Source organism: Hyla sarda, chromosome 8 (assembly GCF_029499605.1).
Source record: "Hyla sarda isolate aHylSar1 chromosome 8, aHylSar1.hap1, whole genome shotgun sequence".
Classification (NCBI taxonomy): Eukaryota; Metazoa; Chordata; class Amphibia; order Anura; family Hylidae; genus Hyla; species Hyla sarda.
This window is the reverse complement of record NC_079196.1, coordinates 100856929-100874373: the sequence shown is the minus strand read 5'-3', so window position 1 is coordinate 100874373 and position 17445 is coordinate 100856929. Positions and strand designations below refer to the sequence as shown.

At 43.4% G+C, this 17445-nt stretch overlaps 1 pseudogene; it reads left to right on the top strand.

Moving 5' to 3' along the window:
- The first annotated feature begins 17034 nt into the window (after nucleotides 1-17034).
- Nucleotides 17035-17210, top strand: LOC130290033 (U2 spliceosomal RNA; annotated as a pseudogene).
- The last annotated feature ends 235 nt before the right edge of the window (nucleotides 17211-17445 follow it).

Genomic DNA, 17445 nt, shown 5'->3' with positions numbered 1-17445 from the left:
AGCGTGTCTCGGACGTGAGGGCATTGGACATCTCTAGGCGACAATTCTCGTCTCAGGGGGTCAAGTTTGCTGTGGTCCGTAGAACCAAGACGGGTATCCAATCAGTTTTTTACCCATTTTTCCCTGCGCATCCTCTGATCTGCGTTGTCCGTTGCCTGCAGGCATACGAATCGCGGACTGCAGATTTGCGATCTACGGATTCCTCTCAACTGCTGGTTTCTTACGTCAAACCCCATCACCCGGTCACTTCCGCTACTTTAGCACGCTGGGTACGTTCTGCCATGGAAATAGCGGGCATAGACATATCCCTGTTTGGAGCCCATTCATCCAGGGGCGCTATGGCTACTAAGGTGGTCACCTCAGGGGGTTCCCTTTCTGATCTATTAATGGCAGCCGACTGGTCTTCCGAAACCACTTTTCGCCATTTCTACTTCAGACCGGAGGAACATGTCTCCATGTCTGTTTTATAGGGCTTGTCAGGTTATGTTGTCGCATGTAACTTAGCTAGTTTTGTTAGCTTTGAACTTGCATAAGATATGAGCCTCCTGTCTGATATATAAATAGAGATTTTCCTAGCTTGTGACGGAAAATATAAGTTATATAAAGACAGGAGGCGAGTATCTTCCCTCCCTACCCACCCTATTACGTGTCTTTTGTTCTATTCTCAGGTTACTGAACGAAGATGGTGGATCCAGGTTGGCGGTTGATACGTTCGAACTAATATTCGGGTTCCTTGGTCCCCGTTGGGACGACATCTGTCTCCAGAAGTTAAAGTCCTTCGGCTCCCGTTGGAGCGAGGCGGCGCCCTGAGGTCCTAAGGGTCTAGGGCCGGTTGGAAGACCATTCCGGTTACTGTGCAGCAGGCGAAGGAGATTACCGATCGCTGTTGGTGTCCGGTGTACGGATGACCTGTTGGTCCAAATCGTTTTTTCTTACCTAGGGTCTCTGTTGAGACACAGTTGGAGTTTGCCGGTGGATCTTCGACACCCAAGATATCGGGCCGGCTGGCTGCGACGTCTGAAGATTGCGGTGCTGATCAGTTATCATCTCTAGTCCAGTGCGGCGGTGTTTCGCATGAAGAAAGAGGAAGTTAGATGAAGGGGCAGTCCTTATATAGGGGCGACAGGGATAGGAGTGGCTATTGTGCCCCAAGGACTGCTGGGAGTTGTAGTTTTGAAGTTTTTTCTCCATTACGTTTAATTGAATAGTGAATATTCTGCTATGGGCATTAATAAAGAAAGATTAATGCATAAGATACTCGCCTCCTGTCTTCATATAACATATATTTTCCGTCACAAGCTAGGAAAATCTCTATTTATGCACTTATCATGCAGTTAGGGGGAATGTTCACTCTGTTAGATTATTGTTTTTTGTCTGAGAATGTTAATGCATTAAATTACAGACAGAGGTCTGTTTGTTATTCGGACCATGAGTCTTTGCTGTGTGAGATTGATGTGGGTCAGAATGCTGTGTATGGGAGAGGTTTGTGGAAGATGAATATTAAACATTTAGATAGTGTGGATGTGAGAGACCAGTATGAATGTATGTATAAAAAATGACGTGAAAGGAAAAGTGAGTTTGATAACATTATTTTGTGGTGGGAATGGGTTAAAAAGAAAACAAAATCCTTTTTTAGGTCTTTGGGTTATAAAATTGCTGCTATTAAGAGGGAACAATATGTTAAGTTAAATGCCCGTCTATCCTTTTTGTATAGATTGAGAGACTGTGGTGTGGATGTTCAGAATGAAATTGTGAGTGTTAAAAGGGACATTAATGAGTTTGTGTTGGAGAAACGGAGGAGTATTATGTATAGAGCTAAATTAGATAAGATGGAACATGATGAAAAATGTTCACGTTATTTTTTCAAAAAAGTTTAAAAAAAAAAAACGGTTATTGATGTGATTGTGAAAGAGGATGGTAGTGTTGTGTCTGGTGATGGTGTGAGTGAGGAAGTTGCAGTTTTTTATGAATAATTGTATGGAGAGAAGTGGAGGGATGAGAATTTGGAGAGTGAGGTATTGAGTGTGTTGGAAAGGAAACTTGGAGAGGCTGAGCAGGCTTTTGTTATGCGTGGTATATCAAGTGAGGAAGTTTGGGATGTAGTGCAGAAAATGTCAGCAAATAAGACTCCAGGTGAGGATGGTTTGCCTGTGGAATTTTATCGGTTGTTATGGAATGTGGTGGGGAAGGATGTAGTTGAAGTGTGTCAGTTTATGTGGGAGAATATGGAGGTTGCGGAGAGTATGCGTGGGGGTGTGGTTGTGCTGATTCCGAAAAAAGGGGATTTAAAAAGTTTAAAGAATTGGCGTCCAATTACATTACTTAATTGTGATTATAAGATCTATGCGAAAATTATTGCCAATCGGATGAGAGATGTTGTTGAAAGCGGGGTGGGTGATGATCAGTTTTGTGCTGTGCCTGGACGTCGTATACAGGAGAGTTTGGGTTTGTTGAGAGATTGTTTGTGGGATTGTAAGAGTAGGAAGCAAGATGTGTGTTTGTTGTCATTAGATTTTGAAAAAGCGTATGATAGGCTGTCTCATAGTTTCTTGTTCAGGGTGTTGTTGCGTATGGGTTTTCCGAGTGACTTTGTGTGGAGAGTTAGGAGTTTGTATGATAAAATATATAGTAGGATGCTTGTTAATGGATGTGTGGGGAGAAGAGTGAATGTGTTCTCAGGGGTTAGGCAGGGGTGTCCTTTATCACCAGTGGCATTTATATGTGCTATTGAGCCTCTGGTATGTATGATTAGGAGGGATAAGATAGTGAGAGGTGTACGCATTCCTGGTAGTAATGGAAGGGAGTTTAAAGTTAATGCTTATATGGATGATGTATGTGTCCTGTGTGATTCTAAGTGTGCTGTGAGGAGGGTGAAACTTTTAGTGTCTATTTTTTGTGGTGCATCTGCTTTTAAGGTTAATTGGTTAAAGAGTGAATGTAAGTGTTTTGGTGAGAGTAGATTAAGTAGAGATGTGGGGGTGAATGTTGTGGAGGGGTCTATTAAAGTGTTGGGGATTAAGTTTAGTGACGATTTGGATGGGAAAGAGAGTTGGGAGGAGGCGAAAAAGAAGGTGGAGTTGCGTCTAAATTATTGGAGTTTGAGAAGTCTTTCCTTCATTGGGAAGATTGTAGTTATTAAAAGTGTTGTGTTACCAATTTTTCTGTATGTTGCTATGATTTTTCCTCCCCATTATATGGGTTTGAGGAGCTTGAACAGGGTTCTGTTTGTCTTTTTTTGGGGTTCTAAAGTTGAGAGGTTGAGGAGAGAAATAGTGGTGAAAAATTGGAAGAAGGGTGGTATGAGTTTTTCAAATTTGGAGGTGTACTTTGGAGTGAATATTTTAGTTTTTATTTTAGCTATTATTGGGAGTGATAGAAAGGTGTCCCGTATGACAAGATTTCTGGCTGGTAGATTTTTTTGTCAGGTTGAAGTGGTGTGAGAGGGATTTGAATAGGCCTATTGCTTTTGAGGTTCCTAAATGGTATGAGTGGGTTGTGAGGTTTTTGGAGAAATTTGAGTTGATAGAAGAAGAGGTGAGTGTTTTGAAGAATAAACGTTTGGTGATGAAAATGATTGAGAGTAAAGAGGTTGTATGTAATATTAATTCTGTGAGAGGAGCGGATGTGGAAAAAGTTTGGAAGAAAGTGAGGATGGATGGTATGTCTAATAAGCAAAAGGAGATTGTATGGCAAAGTTTGCATGGGGTGTTGCCAGTGAGAGAGTTTCAGAAAGCAAGGGGTTTGGTGAGATGTGATGTGTGTCCTAGGGAGAATTGTAATGGTTTTGAAAGTGTTGTTCATCTTTTTTGGAATTGTAAGTATGCTCGTGAGGTTGAGAGAAAACTTGGGCCTTTGTGCAAGGAATTAACAGGTGTGGAATTTTTGTATTATGAAATGATGATGTTTGGATTATGTGTGAGTGGTGGTCAGAATGAAAGAGTGTTGTGGTTATTGTTGTCGTATATTAAAGAAGTCTTATGGGATGTTCGGAATGTTTATTTGTTTTTGAGAAAGGAAATAAGTGTAAATAATAGTGTGAGGATGGTGTTAGGAAAGCTTTATTTGTGTTATTTGTGGGATGCTAGGAGGGGTGGGATTGATGTGGAGGGTATTTGGAAAACGAAAAAATGGATTCATTCTGTTGATTTATCTTGATGTTTTTCATGTACTTGTAATTTTGTCTGTTTTTGATTATAAATAAAGTTCCCGATGATGAGAGGGTTGTGTGTTACAGAAAGTTTGTAATGCCAGTTTTGAAAGTATTGTTTTGAGTACTTTCATCCCTTATCTGAGGGTTTAAAAAAAAAAAAAAAAAAAATCTGTTCTTATCAGTTTTCATGCTGGTGAGGATGGGTGCTGCATGGAGGATGCAGGTGTACCAGGGCTTTCCGGGGCTGGTTCTGAGGAATCAGCTCGACGGCTGCCCCGATGTGATCTGTTCCCTCCGGGTCTCGCCATGAGGCTGAGAGGGTCTAGAGCCGAGGTACTTTTGTGCCTCGGGAAGTGGTGACCCCAAGGTGCCGAAACTCACTGGGAGGATGGGCTCACTGAGTTGAAGCACGGGCACCATAATCTCTTCACCTTGTGGCACTCACCTCTTGATTCCCGGCCTTCTGGCTAGGATCAGAGAAATTTTTATAGATCCGGCCGGATGTCCGGGCAGTATATCTGCACACATTCACTTATTTATTTCTTTTTGTTTCACTGTGTCACTTTTTGCGTGTTGTGTGTTCACAGGATTTGTCAGGATGCGGTAGCCCTTCTGGGTGTCCCTCCTGGCGGTCTAGGGGAGGTGTGTGTGGCCATTAGGTTCCGCACCTCCCTGCAAACACCCCGGGTACTCCTGCTTTGGCAGGGTACCTACCGTTATCGACTCTGCGGGCAGATACCTTGGCTAACGCCAAGGGGGATGCCGGGAGCATTTGTGGTCCCCTAGTAGCTTCGGCGAAAAGGGACATCGAACCTGGAACCTCGCAGGTACCTTTTGGTCCGGAGGCGAAGGGTAAGGTTTGTTGGGGGGCCTCTCTCCTATCGGAGAAGGGCTTGCGATAGACCGCATTCTTTGCGCACGTTTTTTTTAGTGTAACACGTTTGCACTTTTTCTTGCACTTTGGGTGAATCGAGAGCACGTTCCTCGGCTTTAAAAAAAAAATTGATCGCTTTTTGGCTCAGGTCAAGTGAAAGCTTGGTCTGGGTCAGGGGGTTCGGGTGCACAGCGGAGTTTATTTTCGGCGATACTGTGGTTTTAGGACCGACAGGAGAAGATAAAAAAACTTTGTCAAGAATACCATTCGGATCAATGTGGATATAGCGGACGAGGAGAAGAACAGGATCACCTTTTTGGGGCACAACCTGGTCGAGGATATGGCTTGCATCGAGATGAAGGAAGTCTTCTGCCTACAGGAAAGTAGGAGGCAAGGTTTGTACGATGTCACGTTCTATGGTATTAAAGGGGTACTCCGGTGAAAACCTTTTTTCTTTTAAATCAACTGGTGCCAGAAAGTTAAACAGATTTGTAAATTAAAAGATAAAAAGAAAGTGTAAGTGCAGCTCTTAATTAATAAATGACACTGTCGAGGTCAACAGGGCATGCAACTTTACTAAAGTTGCAAAGACTAGAAAATATATATAGAAAAAATGTTGCCCGGACCTTCCAAGATAGTGTAATCAATTGTATATAAAAAATAGATTACTGGGTCGTGCTCCAATAATAATTCAAAACAATTTTTTATTGTTAAAATAAATTCAAATACAGTGCATTACTCCTCACAGGGCCCATGTGAGAAGAACACATAAGATGTATATACACATGCAAACAATCTTAAAATATAAGCAATTTGAAAATAATTAATTTTAAAATGACTGGCATATAAGGTTGCTCTATATGGGCAAAATATGACTCAAATCGATATGTATCCTTGCAATATGGGGATATAGCTCAAAGATATTTGAAATGAATAAGTGTCCTTTTATATATCAGTTTGTATTAAGTTAAATATTGTGTTATCGGTCCTGCAGTAGAGGGGATAGATTTGCTCAGACGGCTCACGCTGAAGGCAATTCAAGTTGTTACTGTGCCTGGATGGGAGGGCTGCAAGCGGTGATCTCGGATGATGCTGTGGCTCTAGCTTGCGAGGTCCAGATGTTATGCGGTGGTGGTCGTCACAGGCTGTTGGTGCTGGCAGGCACCGATGGTACTTGAATGCCGGGAGACCACTGGCGCTGGCAAGCGCTTAAGATGTCAATTTCCTCACCGCTGGACTTGGAATACCCCAGAGATCGCATGCTGACTGAATGGAACTCTCCTCGTGTAGATGGCGTGTGACGTCAGCTGAGCCGGAGCTGGAGATGTGGAGTCAGGACCGGACACAAGCCTGGATCGGCTAGTAGTCAGAGAGTCCGCAGTAAGTAGTCACTTTACTCCGTAGGTACAATTCATATAGAGCATAGTTGCCAGTGAACAAGACTTCAGGGTTCTCAGATATGACCCTTTCCTCTGTAGATTTGTAAATTACTTCTATTAAAAAATCTTAATCCTTCCTGTACTTATTAGCTGCTGAATACTACAGAGGAAATTATTTTCTTCTTGGGATTCTCTCTGATGACATCGCGAGCACAGTGCTCTTTGCTGACGTCATCATAATAACTCTTTATTTATTGTTGTCCTTAGTGGGATTTGAACCCAAGGCCCCAGCACTGCAAGGCAGCAGTGCTAACCACTAAGCTACCATGCTGCCATTAGCATGCATCTGCTATGCATCTGCTATGCATCTGCTATGCATCTGCTATGCAGGGTTGCTAAAATGGACAGAGATGTCAGCAGAGAGCAATGTGCTCGTGATGTCATCAGTGTTCCAAAAAGAAAGGAATTTCCTCTGTTGCATTCAGCAGCTAATAAGTACTGGAAGGATTAAAAAAAATTTATAGAACTAATTTACAAATATGTTTAACTTTCTGGCACCAGTTGATTTAAAAGAAAAAAGGTTTTCACCGGAGTACCCCTTTAATAGTTGCATATCTTTCTACCAGAGTCTGAGAGAGAATAAGGAGAATGTGGTGATGAAGAGTGTGTCTTTTGAACCCATGTTTGAATTGGAAGAAAAACCTGTGATTGTCCGTGTATATAACCCCTTTATGGATGTTAAGCTGATTGACAACTTTCTGAAACAATATTGTGAGAGTGTAAGAGGTGGAGTGCCACAGAAGCGTATCCTTGGAGTCTTCAATGCTGAATATAAGTTTTGGGTGAAGCTGAAGCCAGACCCAGAATGGATTTATGGTGTGAGACATCCTCCTGACAGTTTTTCAATTGCAGGGCAAAGGGGTTACTTGCCCTACCCTGGGCAGCCTTTTTACTGCCGGAACTGTTTCTCATTTGGTCATGTGAAGGAAAATTGTCTTATAACTAGTGTTGAGCGGCATAGGCCATATTCGAATTCGCGAATATTCGCGAATATATGGACGAATATTCGTCATATATTCGCGAATATTCGCATATTCGTCATATCCTCGTTTTATTTTCGCATATGCGAAAATCCACGTATGCGAAAATTTACAGATGTGAAAATTAGCATATACAAAATTCGCATACGCGAAAATTCGCATACGCGAATTTTCGCACACCAGTCTCACGCAGTAGTATTAGAGCCTTCTTTACACCACACAAGCTGGAAGCAGAGAGGGATGATCACTGTGATGTGTACTGTGAAGAAAAAAAAAAAAACGAATATTCGTAATTACGAATATATAGCGCTATATTCACGAAATTCGCGAATATGCGATATTCGCGATTAATATTCGAATTGCGAATATTCGCGAGCAACACTACTTATAACCAAGGTGTGCAGGAACTGTAAAAAGGAGGGTCATGAGGCTGGTGCATGCCCTAATCCTAAAGCGTGTCATTTGTGTGGAGAGCCTGGACATTTGCTAAGGGATTGTCCTGTGCAAAAAAAAGAGAATGGAAGATGTCCGGGAAGAAAGGCAGAAAGCGCTTGAAAGGAGGCAGGAGGAAGGAAGGTTGTTTTTGGAGGAAAAAGAAAGAAAGGAGGCGAAAGAAAGAGAGTCAAGAGCTGTGCTGGAGGAAACTCCAGTTTTGAAGGGAAAAGTTGTCTGTTCTGAGGGAATCCCCGTTTTGGCAGGAAATTTGGTTTTGGAGGGAACTCTGCCATTAAGCTTATGGAGAGTGAAGTGGTGGAGGAGATGGAGGAGGGGAAGATTGAGCAATTTTCCAGTGATGACTGTGAGGAGGCAATGCCTCGCATAGAAGATTCATCGGATAAGGTCTCTCCCTCAGGAGTGCAGAGGGGGAGAAAGGTGGATGGGAAAGGAAAAGATGCTTTGTGTTTTTCATACCACAAAAAGGCCTGGAAAAAAGCCCGGTCTCGGGGAGTGTTCCGGTCCCGGTTAGTACGAGCAACTCGTTCGAACCGCTACTTGAGGCCGAGATGGATTATGAAAGTCATGGACAAATACCGGTGACAACTTTGAACTGGAAAGTGGCTGGATGAGTAATGGATTTTCTTTTTGGGTTTTGCATAAAGGGGGGGGATGGAATGTCATTTAAAATTGTCTCATCTAATGTTAGGTTTAAGGTTTAAGGTTGAAAGTTATGTTGTGATTGAAGAGGGAAGGTGTTTGATGGTTAAAGTGGAGGTGGGTGGAGTTAAGATTTGAATATTTAATGTGTATGCGTCCGTTAAGAAGAATGAGAGGGTGGGGCTGTTTGAAAAGTTAAAGATGTTTTTGCCAGAGAGAGAGCCTTTGGTATGTGTGAGGGACTTTAATTATGAGATTGAAGGAAGTAAGATGGATGTATCGGGTAGAATGTTGAAGAATATGGTGAATGATCTGAAGTTGCAAGATGTGGCTAAGTTGTGCAATGTTGATGGGAGTCCGACTTCCTATTCAGATAGGGGACAGTGTGCTTCAAGATTGGAAATGTGTTTTGTGTCAAAAGGAGTGGTGGGTTTGGAGTATATGCAAATGAAAGTATTGTATTCAGATCATGAGTGTGTAAGATGTGGTTTAGGGTTTAATGTGGAATGTATGAGTGGGCGGGTTTATGGAAAATGAATGTCAGTTTGATGGAGGAGGAAGGGGTGTATGAGAGGTATGTGAAGAAGTATGAGGTTTGGAAGAGGAGTAAAGCTGATTTTGTGGATGTAGTGCAGTGGTGGGGTTGGGTGAAGGAGAGAACGCGTGTTTTCTTTAAGAGAGAGTGGTACAAGAGAGCTGCGGGGGAAGAGAGGAAGGTATGAATGGTTGCAGAAGTGATTGATTTTCTTGAAAAAATTGAGGAAGAATGGTGGTTGTGTGGAGAATGAGATTGAAGAGACTAAGAAAGAAATAGAAGATTGGATGTTGGAGAGAGGAAGAGAAATTGTGTATCAGGCAAAGTTGGATAAGTTGGAGAAGGATGAGAGATGCTCAAGGTTTTTCTTTAAAAAGTTGTCTGGTAAGAGAGAGGAGTTGATAGAGGTGTATGATAAGGATGGTGCAGTGATCAAAGGTAAGAGGGCGTTGAGTGTGGTTGAGGATTTTTATAAGGATTTGTATGCTGAGAAGGAGTGTGATATAGGTCTGCAGTCTGAGGTGATTGGGAAGATTGAGAACAGAGTGCATGATGGAGAGGCAGTTAGTCTGGTGAAAGGTGTGGGAGTGAAAGAGTTGGAATTGGTGGTTAAAAGTATGGCTAGAAATAAGACCCCAGGTGAGGATGGGTTGCCGTTTGAATTTTATGCAAGAATGTGGGAGACTGTTAAAGAGGATTTGTTTGAGATTTATGACTTTGTTTGTAAGAAAGGTAGATTGGAGGAAAGTATGAAGAGTGGAGTCGTGGTGTTGATCTTTAAAAAAGGGGATACAAAGGATGTGAGGAATTGGAGACCGATTACGTTATTGAATGTTGATTATAACATTTTGGCAAAAGTGTTGGCAAATAGAATGAGGGATGTGATTGATCAGGTGATTGGAGAAGAGCAAGTATGTGGTGTGCCAAAAAGAAGGTTAAGTGAGAATTTGGGTTTGTTGCGTGATGTTTTGTGGGATTGTTAGGGTAGAGAGCAGTGTGTTGGAGTATTTGATAGGTTGTCGCATGAGTTTTTATTTAAAGTGTTGGATAGAATGGGTTTTCCGGAAGAGTTTGTAAAAATGATTAGAGTATTGTATGATGGAGTGTATAGTAAAGTATTAATTAATGGTTGGGTCAGTGAGAAAGTGAAAGTGTGTTCTGGAGTGAGACAGGGGTGTCCCCTGTCACCCTTGGTCTTTATATGTACGATAGAGCCTTTGTTGGAGTTGTTGAGAAGAGATAAGTGTATGAGAGGTGTGAGGATTTCTGGGAGTGGTGGAAGAGATTTGAAAGTGTTGGCATATATGGATGATGTTTGTGTGATCTCTGAGTATGTTGGAGCTTTGAAGAGAGCAAAGTTGTTGGCAGGTTATTTTTGTGGTGCTTCTGGTTTTAGAGTGAATTGGGATAAGAGTGAGTATAAGGTTTTTGAAAGGATGAATGAAGTAGAGGTGAAATGTGTAGATGGAGCTATTAAGGTGTTGGGAGTTAAGCTTGATGAGAGGCTGGATGGAAGTTGAAAGTTGGGAAGAGGTTGGTGTTAGAATAAAGAGGAAGTTGCATTTTTGGATTATGAGAGACTTGTCAATGATTGGTAAGATTGTGGTGATTAAGAGTGTGACATTGCCGATTCTGTTGTATGTGGCTTTGGTTTTTCCACCAGGTTATATGACAGTGAGAAAGTTGAATAGGATTTTGTTTGTATTTTTCTGGGGGGTCCAAAGTGGAGAAGGTGAGAAGAGATAATGTGATGAAGGAGTGTAGGAATGGAGGAATGAATTTTCCTAATATTGAAGTGTATCTGGGGATTAATGTATTGTTTGCTGGGAGGAGGAGTATGGGAGAGCAGTGGAAATTTGCATGTATGATGAGGTTTCTTGGAGGGGGGGTGTTATGCAGATTAGGGTGGATGGAGAGAGATCTGAGAAAGCTGTATGCTCTGGTGAGTCCTGATTGGTAAGTGTTTGTTGAGGTGTTCATGAGCAAGTTTGGTATGCTAGGAGTGAGACAGGATGTTTTAAAGGAGAAGAAGAGTATAGTGAAGTGTATTATGGAGAAGGAAGTTCCGTGTAATATTAATATGGTGAGAGGACAGAATGTGAGTAAAGTGTGAAAGAGTTTGGAGACAGATGGTATGACTAATAGACAGAGAGAGATTGTATGGCAGAGTTTGCATGGTGCATTGCCAGTGAGAGAGATGCAGAAGAGTCGTGGGATTGGAAGGAGTGAGAGATGTCCGAGAGAGGGTTGTGGAGGGAATGAGAGTATTATGCATTTGTTTAGGAATTGTGACAGAGCGCAAGAAGTATGGAAGGGAATTGGTCCGTTGGCTAAAGAGTTGATGGGGGTAAGAAAGTGGTCTTTTGAAGTGATTATGTTTGGTCTGGGGGTGGTAGGTGGGAGGAAGGAGAGAATGTTATATGTGTTGTTAGCTATAATTAAGGAGGTATTGTGGGATGATAGGAATTTGTATATATTTAAGAAGAAGGATGTGTCGGTTGGAGAGTGTATGAGAATGATATTAGATTGCATACTATATATTTGTGGGATAAGAAGAGATTTGGAGAAGATGATGCGGAGGGGACTTGGAAGTTTTTAAAATGGAGACACGTGGTGAGGGTATGAGGGTGGTGTGTTGTTATGCTATGTACTTTGTTTTTTGGTGTATTTTGTTATATGTTGATAAAGTAACCTAATGATAAGTTTGATGAATTGTGACTAAGTTCAGAAATCTGAGAGGCAAACGTGAAGTAAACCTGAACGATTAAGTTTTAATTCAAACCTGAAGGTTTAACCCCTTCCCGCAAATGGACGTGTATACACGTCCATTTTTCCTGTGACTTAACGCAAATGGACGTGTATACACGTCCAATACATTTCTATCACCATGTCCGTTGGCATGGTGATAGAAACGTCATCTCAGCTGTTCTGGACAGCTGACCGATGACACTATGCAACTGGGGACCAATCAGACTGGTCCCCTGCTGCTGATCGTTGTCATTAGTTAGTCAGTCAGTGACTGACTAATGACAAGGACTTGCGGGGTTCCGGGCTGATCGGGTCTCTGGTGACCCGATCGCCCAGAAAATAGTGATTTTCGGAGTGGTCAGAGACCGCTGAAGGGTTAGGCAGCTGCCACCTCGCTCCTTAACCCCTGCCATTGGTCGTTAGGGCTAGCGACCAATGGCAGGAGGGGGGTGGGAGGTTAAAGGTGAAATCCACCGCTGTGCCCGCCCCTGAATGTCGGCGCAGAGCGGGGGGAAGATGGTGGACGGTTCGGAAATCTCACCTCACACCCGGACCGACGATCGCAGCGGAACTGGCGGCAGGATCGGGACAGGCAGCTCGGGACCGACAGAGGCAGCGGTGGACGCAGCAGTAAAGATCAGCCGTAACTGATCTTCACTGCTGCGTTCCAGGAGTTGCCAAACTACAACTCCCAGCAAGCCCAGACAGCCAAAGGCTGTCTGGGCATGATGGGAGTTGTAGTTTTGCAACATCTGGAGGCCCACAGTTTGGAGACCACTGTTCAGTGGTGTCCAAACTGTTTCCCTTCCAGATGTTGCAAAACTACAACTCCCAGCATGCCCAGACAGTACGGGCATGCTGGGAGTTGTAGTTCTGTAACATCTGGCCCTTCAGATGTTGCAGAACTACAACTCCCAGCATGCCTTAACAGTCTGGGCATGCTGGGAGTTGAAGTTTTGCAACATCTGGAGGGCTACAGCTTGGACACCACTGAACAGTGGTCACCAAACTGGGACCCTCCACATGTTGCAAAACTAACTCCCAACATGTCTTTTGGTGGTCTGGGCATGCTGGGAGTTGCAGTTTTGAAACAGCTGGAGGCACCCTTTCTGGGAAACACTGAGTTAAGTAACAAACTCAGTGTTTTGCAACCAGTGTACCTCCAGCTGTTGCATAACTACAACCCCCAGTATGTCACTGCATGCTGAGAGTTGTAGTTTTTGCAATGGCTGAAGGAACACTGATTGCGAAGTTTGTTACCTAAAACAGTGTTTCGCAACCAGTGTGCCTCCAGCTGTTGCAAACTACAACTTCCAGCATGCACTGATAGACCGTACATGCAGGGAGTTGTAGTTTTGCAACAGCTGGAGGCACACTGGTTGTGAAACACTGAGTTAAGTAACAAACTCTGTGTTTTGCAACCAGTGTGCCTCCAGCTGTTGCATAACTTCAACCCCCAGCATGCATGGACAGCCAAAGGGCATGCTGGTAGTGCTAGTTTTGCAACAGCTGGAGGTTTGCCCCCCCCCCCATGTGAATGTACAGGGTACATTCATACAGGCGGGGGTCTACAGCGAGCTTCTTGCTAGAAGTTTGATATGCAGCAAGTTTTCCGCCACAGCTCAAACTCCCAGCGGGAAGCTCGCTGTAGACCCCAGCCGTGTGATTGTACCCTAGAAACACTACACTATACTACATTACACAAAATAAAAAGTAAAACGCTACATACACACATACTCCTACACAGTCACCTCCCCCCCAAATAAAAAAAATTTTCTAGTATGACACGGTTTCCAAAGCGGAGCCTCCAGCTGTTGCAAGACAACTCCCAGTATTGCCGGACAGCGATTGACATTCCAGGCATGCTGGAAGTTTTGCAACAGCTGGAGGCACCCTGTTTGGGAAACACTGCCATAGGGTATTTTTGGTATCGGAGGAAAGTGTCATTCTTGCATCCGGTTCCGTCCTTATGCAAAGCCCTTATTTAGTCTTCAAATGTGCATGGCGCTCTCTCACTTCGGAGCCCTGTCGTATTTCAAGGCAACAGTTTAGGGCCACATATGAGGTATTTTTGTACTCGGGAGAAATTGCCTAACAAATTTTGGGGAGCTCTTTCTCCTATTACCCCTTGTAAAAATGTAAAATTTGGGGGGAAACCAAAAAATTTGTTTTTTATTTACACAACCGACTTTAACAAAAAGTCATCAAACACCTGTGGGGTGTTAAGGCTCACTGGACCCCTTGTTACGTGCCTTGAGGGGTGTAGTTTCCATAATGGTATGCCACATGGATTTTTTTTTGCTGTTCTGGCACCATAGGGGCATAGGGGCTTCCTAAATGCAACATGCCCCGCAAAAACCATTTCAGAAAAATTCACTCTCCAAAATCCCTTTGTCGCTCTTTCCCTTCTGAGCCCTCTACTGCGCCCGCCGAACACTTGACATCCACATATGAGGTATGTCCTTACTCGAGAGAAATTGGGTTACAAATTTTGGGGGGATTTCTCTCCTTTTACTCCTTATAAAAATTCAAAAACTGGGTCTACAAGAACATGCCAGTGTAAAAAAATGCAGATTTAGAATTTTCTCCTTCACTTTCCTGCTATTCCTGTGAAACACCTAAAGGGTAAACACACTTTCTGAATGTCATTTTGAATACTTTGAGGGGTGCAGTTTTTATAATGGGGTCATTTGTGGGGTATTTCTAAAATGAAGGTCCTTCAAATCCACTTCAAAACTGTACTGAAATCTCTGAAAACTGAAAAATTCAGATTTTGAAAATTTTGTGAAAAATTAGAAATTTGCTGCTATACTTTGAAGCCCTCTGATGTCTTCCAAAAGTAAAAATATGTCAACTTTACAATGCAAACATAAAGTAGACATATTGTATATGTGAATCAATATATAATTTATTTGGTATGTCTATGTTCCTTACAAGCAGAGAGTTTCAAAGTTTGAAAATTGCTAAATTTTCAAATTTTTCATGAAATTTTTGAATTTTTCACCAAGAAATGGTGCAAGTATGGTCGAAATTTTACTGCTATGTTAAAGTAGAATATGTCACGAAAAAACAATCTCGGAATCAAATTCATAAGTAAAAGCATCCCAGAGTTATTAATGCTTAAAGTGACAGTGGTCAGATGTGAAAAAAACGTTCTGGTCCTTAAGGTGAAAATGGGCTTGGTCCTTAAGGGCTTAAAAAAAAAATCTGTTCTTATCAGTTTCATGCTGGGGGCAGGTGACACCAGTTTGGAGCTGGTGGGGATGGGTGCTGCGTGGTAGGGAGCAGGTGTACCGGGGCTGGTTCTGAGGAATCAGCTCGACAGCTGCCCTGATGTGACCTGCTTCCTCCAGGTCTAGCCATGAGGCTGAGAGGGTCTAGAGCCGAGGTATTTTAGTGCCTCGGGGAGTGGTGACCCTGAGGTGCCAAAACTCACTGGGAGGATGGACTCACTGAGTTGAAGCACGAGCACCATGATCTCTGCACCTTTGTGGCATTCACCTCTTGATTCCCGGCCTTCTGGCTAGGATCAGAGAAATTTTTATAGATTCGGACTGATTTCCGGGCAGTATATCTGCACACATTCACTTATGTATTTATTTTTGTCGCATTGTGTCACTTTTTGCATGTTGTGTGTCCACAGGATTTGTCAGGATGCGGTAGCCCTTCTGGGTGTCCCTCCTGGCGGTCTAGTGGAGGTGTGTGTGGCCATTAGGTTCCGCACCTCCCTGCAAACACCCCAGGTACTCCAGCTCTGGCAGGGTACCTACCGTTATCGGCTCTGTGGGCAGATACCTTGGCTAATGCCTAGGGGGATGCCGGGAGCATTTGTGGTCCCTTAGTAGCTTCGGCGAAAAGGGACATCGAACCTGGAACCTCGCAGGTACCTTTTGGTCCGGAGGCGAAGGGTAAGGTTTGTTGGGGGCCTTTCTCCTATCGGAGAAGGGCTTGCGATAGACCGCATCCTCTGTGCACTTTTTTTAGTGTAACACTTTTGTACTTTTTCTTGCACTTTGGGTGATTCGAGAGCACGTTCCTCGGCTCTTAGATAAAAAAAAAAAAGATTGACTGCTGTGCATGCTTGCTCTGAGGGGGTTGGCCACGCCCCCACAATGCAAGTCTATTTGGGGGGGGGGGGGTCATGACGGCCAGTAAATGTGCCAAATGCTGGCCAGTGGAGTACCCCTTTTACCCCTTAAGGTCACAGCCCATTTTATTTTTGCCTTTTCGTTTTTTCCTCTGCAGTTTATAATAATCTCAACTTTTATATTTCCATCCACAGACCCATATGAGGGCTTGTTTTTTGCAGGAACAGTTGTCCTTTGTAATGACATCACTTATTTTACTATAAAATGTATGGTGTAACCATAAAAGTATTATATGTGTGAGAAAACCCACAATTTTGAAACAGTTTTGGAAGGTTTTGTTGTTTTCACGCTGTACACTTAACAGTAAAAATGAAAAAAATATTAATTTCCATTTTTTTTAATTCTGTGGATCAATACTATTAAAATGATATTGTCAGACATACTGGGCTAAGTCCAACATGTAAGACTCCATTTTGCCTCCGACAAGCCATCTTTGTGCGAAGTGTAAACTGTTTGATTCAAAGATCAGCTTTAAAATACATTCAATGGAGTTTCTTGAAATATGCTGACACCAATTCCCGCATGTTCCCAATTCTACAATAACAAAAGGCCGATAATAAGAATGTTCCAAAATAATCTAAAGGTTACGGCCAAATCTTACGGTAAATGAGACCAGGTGGCCGCTATCGTCTCACAAAGCCAAAATATTTGACTGTTGTTGACATACTGGTAGAAGTCACACGTCTCTCATTATATCTGTGTGGTCACTGGTAATTTTCCTGTAGATGGGTACTGCATAGCACCATCTGCAGGAGAATTTGCACAATGCTGTCAAAGTGGGGTCTTCCTCTGTCCTGGGGAGGCCATTTATATCCATTGGTTAAAAAGTCCATACCACGAGATCCACTTGATTGACAGAAAGAGATCAGAAAAGCACCTGGGGACAGGAAGTAATGGCAGTTGATGGGAACAGAGGACACCAGAACAGGTCATGAGGTAGTAAGCACTCTCCACCCGCCCCAAGGGGGGGCGCATGCCAAGATGAAGGCCCTGAGAGACCGTCCCAGGTCCTGCTGTGTGTCATTGATAGATACTCAGTAACCATACCATTGTTTTATGTATCTAATCGCTTCTCGTCCTTTTGGCTAAGATCAAGTGTAGTATCTGTTCTTATCAGTTTCATGCCGGTGGCAGGCGACGCTTGTGGGGATGGGTGCTACATGGTAGGGGGCAGGTGTACCGGGGCGTTCTGGGGCTGGTTCTAAGGAATCAGCTCGATGGCTGCCCTGATGTGACCTGTTTCCTCGGTCTCGCCATGAGGCTGAGAGGGTCTAGAGCCGAGGTACTTTAGTGCCTCGGGGAGTGGTGATCTGAGGTGCTGAAACTCACTGGGAGTACTGGCACCATGCATGTGTTTTGGCAGTGCCCCTTTGCGCATGGTCTGTTGGGCACCCTGGAACACGAACTCAGAGACTCTCTACCCAGGAACTGCCTATCGTACATTTCGGTGCATTACGGTCTGTTCCCTGGGACCCA